The sequence below is a fragment of the Neoarius graeffei genome, chromosome 3, assembly GCF_027579695.1.
Source record: "Neoarius graeffei isolate fNeoGra1 chromosome 3, fNeoGra1.pri, whole genome shotgun sequence".
Classification (NCBI taxonomy): domain Eukaryota; kingdom Metazoa; phylum Chordata; class Actinopteri; order Siluriformes; family Ariidae; genus Neoarius; species Neoarius graeffei.
In genome coordinates, this window is record NC_083571.1 from 26267444 (window position 1) to 26276394 (window position 8951).

General features: G+C 40.4%; 1 long non-coding RNA gene across 1 annotated transcript; it reads right to left on the reverse strand.

Moving 5' to 3' along the window:
- Positions 1-875: 875 nt before the first annotated feature.
- On the reverse strand, positions 876-8459 carry LOC132883221 (uncharacterized). Its single transcript, XR_009654290.1, has 3 exons — positions 8094-8459; positions 2082-2200; positions 876-1979 (listed from the first exon to the last, which is right to left on the reverse strand). It is a non-coding gene; the product is annotated as an uncharacterized LOC132883221 (long non-coding RNA).
- Between the last annotated feature and the right edge of the window lie 492 nt (positions 8460-8951).

An 8951-nucleotide genomic window follows, 5' to 3' on the forward strand; every position in this document is an offset into this window, starting at 1 on the left:
TTGCCAGCAGAGGGCAGTATATTCACAGTTATCCGTAAATGAGTATGTTTGTTTGTTGACACATCATTACTACAGTTGCTGAACAGGGCTGTTTACTGTATTCTTATTAATTACTGTTTAGGTTGCAAACGAGTAAAAAGGCAAGAAACTAGTCCACTTATTAACTTTTTACTGTTAATTGTTTGTTTACCACATAATTCCATATATGTTATTTTATAGTTTTGAAATGGAAGTATTATTCTACAAAGTAGAACAGTTAAAATATAGAAAAAAAAACTATGAATGAAGTTGTAGGTTTGTCAAAACGTCTGACTGGCATTATAAACATATCGCGCGGTGACTGTTAATGCGCATGCGCAGTATATTTTGACAAACTTTCTAGCTAAGTAGCTTTAAAAAAAAAAAAACTTTGTGGTAATGTTTGAATCTTAAATGGGTCAGCAAAAAGCATCTATCTATCTATCTATCTATCTATCTATCTATCTATCTATCTATCTATCTATCTATCTATCTATCTATCTATCTATAGGCGATTCTAGAGTCTGTTGTGGCCCCAAGCAAAAATTTCCAGGGGGCCCTTCTGACCAGAGTTCATCACCAATATGTTATAAATAATCTGACATCAACGAAAAATGTATGAAACCAAAGTTTTTTAAATTCCAAATGTGAAAATACAATGGTAAAGAACAATAAAAACAATAAAAAACAAAATAAATAAGCCCTCGGGCCCCGACTCTCGGGGGCCCCTGGGCCAGGAGGCCCCAAGCAGTTGCCTGCCTTGCCTGTTCACAAGCTGCGCGTCTGTATCCCTAGATTCCTGCTGTAATTGGAATATAACAATGGTGGGAAATAAACACCACACACTCCACTGCATGTACTTCTTCTTCCATTTTATTCACTTCTACCTTCCGCCTTTATACAATTGGTTTCACAAGCTTTTCTGTACAACACCAGGTCCTTTTTTTTTTTTTTTTGAATAAGCAATTGATTGTTCCACCAGCTGCACAATTTCATCCAGGTTCTCTTGGAAAAAAAAATACACACACAGTATGACCCATCTGTGAGAAAAGGCCACCACCATGGGACCACCATTGCCCTGAGGTTATTTGGGTGATGGGCTGTTCTCAGCACAGCAGTGTACATTGTGTCCACTTATTATCCACTTTATTAGCCAAACCTACTTTGCTGGTGCTACAGGTGTATCCATCCATCCATCCATCCATCCATCCATCCATCCATTATTTGTAGCCGCTTATCCTGTTCTACAGGGTTGCAGGCAAGCTGGAGCCTATCCCAGCTGACTATGAGCGAGAGGCGGGGTACACCCTGGACAAGTTGCCAGGTTATTGCAGGGTTGACACAGAGACAAACAACCATTCACACTCACATTTACACCTACGGTCAATTTAGAGCCACCAATTAGCCTAACCTGCATGTCTTTGGACTGTGGGGGAAACCGGAGCACCCGGAGGAAACCCACACAGACACGGGGAGAACATCCAAACTCCACACAAGAAGGCCCTCGCTGGCCACTGGGCTCAAACCCAGGACCTTCTTGCTGTGAGGCGACAATGCTAACCACTACGCCACCGTGCCACCCCAGGTGTATCTTAATCACTAATTAATCATGTTAATCATCTTCCAGCCCTTAATCAGTGGTCAGTTTCTGACAGCAGGATGTTGTTAAGTCAATATTTTTGGTTGGTTCATTGTTCATAACCCAGCAGTGATGTTTAAAAAATTCTCCAAGGTTCGAGAAATCTTATCTCTTCATGAAGATTCGGTCCATTAGGTCCATAAATTCTGAGGAGTGTTGAGTGTCTGGAAGGTAATGTATAAAATAGCATGTCTTGATGCTTTTTCTCTGCTTGAGTACTCGTGTAAGCTCCAAGTTTATTTTCTTGATGGTTGGAATTCCTCTTTTCTTTTTAGTCGGCTCTTATGATAGGTTGAGTTCAGTTCTATCAAAGTAATTTCACCTAGAATAGAAGATGTACATGTATAGAAGCAGATGATCAACAGACAAATACAAACGAATACACACTGTATATGTATGAGTAGCACTTATACACAAGTAGTACCTTGGTTGCCTGGGTGCCGGCTGCGTGAACAAACAGCAGCCAGGCCGAACAGACAGAACACAGAGAAGGCTGAGATGATGAAGAACAGCTCAAAGCCTGAGAACGGATTCTCCATAACACTACACACAGACACAGCACATACACGCTTACAAGACAAACAACAACACAGTATTATAACCACTCTAAAGTCTGCACCCAGCAGAAAGAATATGTGTGTGATGGAGAAATATATAGCGCTGCATGTATATAATATGTACAGGAAGTAAACACAGGTTAAACGTAACAAACGGTAAGCAAGCATCATTCAGTACAGTTGAGTAGGTAGCTGGAAAAATAAACATAACCTACAACCCCGATTCCAAAAAAGTTGGGACAAAGAACAAATTGTAAATAAAAATGAAATGCAATAATTGACAAATCTCAAAAACTGATATTGTATTCACAATAGAACATAGACAACATATCAAATGTCGAAAGTGAGACATTTTGAAATTTCATGCCAAATATTGGCTCATTTGAAATTTCATGACAGCAACACATCTCAAAAACGTTGGGACAGGGGCAATAAGAGGCTGGAAAAGTTAAAGGTACAAAAAAGGAACAGCTGGAGAACCAAATTGCAACTCATTAGGTCAACTGGCAATAGGTCATTAACATGACTGGGTATAAAAAGAGCATCTTGGAGTAGCAGCGGCTCTCAGAAGTAAAGCTGGGAAGAGGATCACCAATCCTCCTAATTCTACGCTGACAAATAGTGGAGCAATATCAGAAAGGAGTTCGACAGTATAAAATTGCAGAGTTTGAACATATCATCATCTAAAGTGCATAATATCATCAAAAGATTCAGAGAACCTAGAAAAATCTCTGTGCGTAAGGGTCAAGGCCGGAAAACCATACTGGGTGCCCGTGATCTTCGGGCCCTTAGACGGCACTGCATCACATACAGGCATGCTTCTGTATTGGAAATCACAAAATGGGCTCAGGAATATTTCCAGAGAACATTATCTGTGAACACAATTCACCATGCCATCCGCCGTTGCCAGCTAAAACTCTATAGTTCAAAGAAGAAGCCGTATCTAAACATGATCCAGAAGCGCAGACGTCTTCTCTGGGCCAAGGCTCATTTAAAATGGACTGTGGCAAAGTAGAAAACTGTTCTGTGGTCAGATGAATCAAAATTTGAAGTTCTTTATGGAAATCCGGGACGCCGTGTCATTCGGACTAAAGAGGAGAAGGATGACCCAAGTTGTTATCAGCGCTCAGTTCAGAAGCCTGCATCTCTGATGGTACGGGGTTGCATTAGTGCGTGTGGCATGGGCAGCTTACACATCTGGAAAGACACCATCAATGCTGAAAGGTATATCCAGGTTCTAGAGCAACATATGCTCCCATCCAGACGACGTCTCTTTCAGGGAAGACCTTGCATTTTCCAACATGACAATGCCAAACCACATACTGCATCAATTACAGCATCATGGCTGCGTAGAAGAAGGGTCCGGGTACTGAACTGGCCAGCCTGCAGTCCAGATCTTTTACCCATAGAAAACATTTGGCGCATCATAAAACGGAAGATACGACAAAAAAGACCTAAGACAGTTGAGCAACTAGAATCCTACATTAGACAAGAATGGGTTAACATTCCTATCCCTAAACTTGAGCAACTTGTCTCCTCAGTCCCCAGACGTTTACAGACTGTTGTAAAGAGAAAAGGGGATGTCTCACAGTGGTAAACATGGCCTTGTCCCAACTTTTTTGAGATGTGTTGTTGTCATGAAATTTAAAATTACCTAATTTTTCTCTTTAAATGATACCTTTTCTCAGTTTAAACATTTGATATGCCATCTATGTTCTATTCTGAATAAAATATGGAATTTTGAAACTTCCACATCATTGCATTCTGTTTTTATTTACAATTTGTACTTTGTCCCAACTTTTTTGGAATCGGGGTTGTAAAAACACAATGCATCTATTCATGAAATCGTCAAATTATTCCGACTAAACCTCTAAATGACAAACATTAACAAGAGAACTTAATTAAACTCAAACTGTTCCAAGGCACGGCTCAAAGTAATGCTTCCTTTATGAAAGAATCCAACAAGAAATAATGTTTCAAAGTTCCCACATTGTGCAGTAGTCCTTTATATTTTTGCCTGAGGATCAAATAAAATGTTTAAACAGTCATAAATAATTTTAAACTTATTATTATTTTTACATCATCCCTCTGTCTCTTCACTTTACATTACAGGTATTTAGCAGACGCTCTTATCCAGAACAATGTACAACAGGACCCTGACATACCCACAGCAGTTGGGGGTTAGGTTCAGCCGCTCCTGCTGGTCCAGAGAATTGAACTGGCAACGTTTTGTACCCAAGCTGCTTCTCTAACCTTTAGGTGTTGGTTTCCCCATGTTGATACAAGGCAGGTTGGGTTCATACTAATGGCCCAAAACCAACAGAAATTGAGATTGATCAAACCACGCAATGTCCAACTGTTCAGTTTGGGTGACCCCACGCCCATAGATTCCTGCTCTTGCCTGACAGAACTGCAACCCCCCACTGATCTTCTGTTGTTGTGTTCCGTCCACCTTACGTTCAATGTGTTGTGCATTCTGAGATGCTTTTCTGCTCACCACAGTTGTAAAGAGTGGTTATTTGAGTTCCCATAGCCTTCCTGATAGAAATATATGTTTTTGTCATGCTTGAAACTGGTACAGACTGGTCTGATTGCTACTTGTTTTGGTTAGTTAAATCCTTGAAATTTATCTTCGCTCGCACATTCTGTTCTCTGCTTAATGAAGGTTATGTTGACTAGTAATGTCTTTCTTCTTTTCATAAGACTGTGATCCTAATGGGTGATGTAATGGTACATAATGCCTCTCTTCTTTCATACAGTAGTGTAGTCTAAACCAGTGATGTAATGCTTCATCACCCACTTGCGTTATACATGGATAACTTAGCATCATCAATTAAATCATCATCATGTGATCATGTGATGTGGTCACAATCAGATTATTGAATATACATGAGTTATCAGAAGAAGAATTGAAAAAAAATGGAAGTCGTATGGAATGGGTTCCTAAGGAAGATGATTCGAGGAGGTTACAAACGGAGGAATGCCCCGGATCCGAAAAAGAGAAAGACGAATAACACGGCCGCCACAGCTGAACCAGTTGACTGGAGCTTTGAGATATCCAATAGACAACTTCTTGATATCACTAAAACCAGGGCTTTGAACCAGAATTTTTTTCCTATTGGTTCGTTCCGAACAGAAACGGAATTTTAACGTTTCCGGTTTTGGGTTCCACCATTAAATAGATGTTCCCGAACTGGTTAGAACAAAAAAAATTCGTTACCAGAACGGTTAATTACGTTCCCTGTCAGCTGTTTAACAAATGGCTATAAAATTATGTCTCTGTCTCATCCAGCTTAAGCCAAATGCAGGCTAATTCTATTACAACCTTCATTAAATAAGACAAGAAATAATTCAAAACAATTATTATTTCAAATATTGGCGATTTGGATTCTCAGTATGTCTTCCCATCTACACAAACAGAAAAAGTGCCAAAAATGAAAGATAATTCATTTAGTGTGTTACCAAAGGCTACTCAGGCCCTATGCATTGATAGGCTAACAGAGGTTAACGTCATTTAATGTTCGCGAGCCTCTCATTAACGTGGACAAATATATTGATATCGTGTTTGAAATTGACGTTTTTGAATAACGATAGACTGCAATATTTACCTCTTATTTAAGATGTGGAGACGTGATAGTAGTCCACCCTCCCGCTCTCTCCATTCAGTCAGCGAACATCACACAGGAAGTGAACCCCAGCGGGTCATAGAAACTTGCGCAGGAGAAGAATTACTTTTTTATTTGTAGGCTACGGAAACTTTGAGGAACAAAATAAAAACCGGTATTAACCAGTTACCATTATTTTTAATAAGCGTTTCTGTTCCGGAACATAAAAAATAATAAAGTTTCTGGTTTCGTTTCTGTTCCATGTGAAATAGAAAAAGTTCCCGGTTTTCGTTTTCGTTTCTTGAACCGGTTCAAAGCCCTGACTAAAACTCTCCCTATCCGTAACTTCTGTGTTAAACAACACCTTAAATACCTGGCCCACATACGTAGAATGGACAATGACTCATATCAAAAGCAAATGCTGTTTGGAGACACGCAGGGTAGACTGTGGAACAAGGTCAAGCGTGCTCTTGACATCGACAAACAGCAGGCCAGAAGAATAATGATGAAGAAAAACGATTTCTTGCGATTCCTCGAAAACTGTTTTAAGGAAGAGCGCCCTAAGGCTGTTGTGCGGCCGCACTAGGGAAACCATGATGATGATGATGATCATCATCATCCAATCACAGAGCTACAACACACTTTTGAATGTGACTATATATACTCATGTTTGTCCTCCAATAAACTGAGAAACATCTCTGAGCAGCTGTGTCAGTGACGGTTTGCTCCCGGATCGATCCATGAAGCAGAATCTCTTAGGCGGCAAAGCTCTACATTCCTAGATCATACGTTGTCAATTCAACCTCCTTTGGTCGAGACAGATCAAAACCTAACACTTCCTTATATTACATGCTGTGACCTGGCTGTGGTCACATGGCAGTGACCTGATTAATATTAATGAAATTAATGTGAAATGTGAAACAGCATGCTCTAGCCAGTCTTACCAGTCTTGCCAGCAGGCTGTACTTTATTTCCACTAGTGCCAGTTTGGCTATGGATCAGTTTGTCTGCCTCCTTGTATATGTCACAAATTTGAAATCGCAGGAATGAAGTAGATAAAGAATTCACTTAATTGAAATTTAAGTGAAATATGGTGTTCTTGTGCTGGAGGGAGTCACACTGTATGTAAGACCATGTCATACATACATTTCATATTTTTAACAACATGTCTGCCGTGATGACTTGACTTCACATGCAGAGGCTTGACTTTCCGTGTAGGAATTCCGAATCGAAGGGGTGTTTTCTTTTTGTTTTTTTCCTAGTACGAGGTCAAAAAGTTGCTAGACATGTTTCTTTTTGTTGCCTGCTCTGGTATGATGGTATGATTTCCTGTTGTAGGATGACGCCACGTCAAATACTATAGCAAGGCTTGTCGAGCTAAATTGTTCAGGTTTGAATTGGTGATGAGGCTCTATCTGATTTAGATCTAGACAACTATGCAGTTCATGGGTTTAATGCAAACTGCTTGATTGATAAGATAACATTTTGCCTTGTTTCTGGAGAATTCTGGTAGTTCTGTGTCATCCTCCTAACCGTAAGGGGCAGCGATAATCACCTGAGTACCTCGTTCTGCACATGCACATACCTGCTTGCTATCCTTGCTAGTGTCACTCACCGCACTGTCTAAGAGTTTGACATACAAATTGTGCTTTGTTGCTCAGGATGCCTGCGATGACCTGGCGACTTGTCCAGGGTGTACCCCGCCTCTCGCCCATAGTCAGCTGTCATAGTCAGGCTCCAGCTTGCCTGTGACCCTGTAGAATAGGATAAGCGGCTACAGATAATGGATGGATGCTCAGGATGTCACTCACCTTTCATATCAGTTTCACACCTACTTGTTTTCATTTGAGACTCTGAGCTTTTCATATCATCTGCCATCTAGTGACCTAAGTCCCATTAGTACGGCGGAGTGGTTTTCCCTCACTATACTGCTACCCCACGAAGTTTGAAAAGGTAGCCAGAGTCCGCTAACATGTCAGGCTAACACATGAGCTGTCCAAGGACAGTCATTCCAATCAAGTTCATTATACTCAGGTGTTTAGTGCCCCGACACTAAAGCACCTCATCTGATTCAAGATAGTTTAACGTTCCATAAATCACAGAACAAAAACTGTAAGACAGGATTTCATATATGTCACCATACAAATTTAAAAAATGTACATTTAAACACATCAATTCTGAAATATTACTTAACAACTACAAACATAAAAACACAGTCAAAATAGAAATTGTGAGCTGAGAGAGAGAGAGAGAGAGAGAGAGAGTGTCTGTTACCTTCAGAGTTAAAAGTCTTCGGTCATCTCTGACAACCTTCAAGTATATGTTTGTTACCAAAAGCTCTATGCTTCTTCGAGGAGCATCTGAGGTTCAATAAAACACGTCAGCACATTACATGCGCACACCTTTCAGACATGCCCTTTAGACAAATATAGGCACACACTCATTATCAGTCTGTGGTGACGGTTATAAAGTGCAACAACTGAATCTGGATCTGGCCTCCAAATGCTCCGATGTTGGATAGAGATTTAAGAGTCTGTTAGTGTAGCTGTCATTCCAAACGAGGCCTAAGCTCAGATGATGAGCAGGTCTTGATGTTCTTCTCCTTCTTTAGCTAAAGCGAGAGAGAGAGAGAGAGAGAGAGAAAATATTATGCAATGTTATTTTAGAATTCCTGTTAAACCTGTTTGGATTGGCCCATATCTCTCTCTCTCTCTCTCTCTCTCTCTCTCTCTCTCTCTCTTTTTTCCTTTACTTCTTCTTTTCGTTAAGTATTGGCCAGGGCTATTTTCAGTATGCATGATTTCTCCCTTTCCTCTTTATATACCTAATTTAGTAATAAACAATACATCATTAACACTATATAGCCAAAAGTATGTGGACGCCTGACCATCACAGCCATATGTGGTTCCTTCCTAAACTGTTGCCACAAAGTTTGGAAGCACAGAATTGTGTAGGATTAAGATTTCCCTTCTCTAAAACCAAGGAACCCAGACATGCTTTGGCACAACAATGCCCTTAGCTCAAAGTGAGGTCCATGAAGACATGGTTTGCCAAGGTTGGTCTGGAAGAACCTGCATAGAGACCTGACCTCAACCCCACTGAAGACCTTTGGGATGAACTGGAATGCCAGCA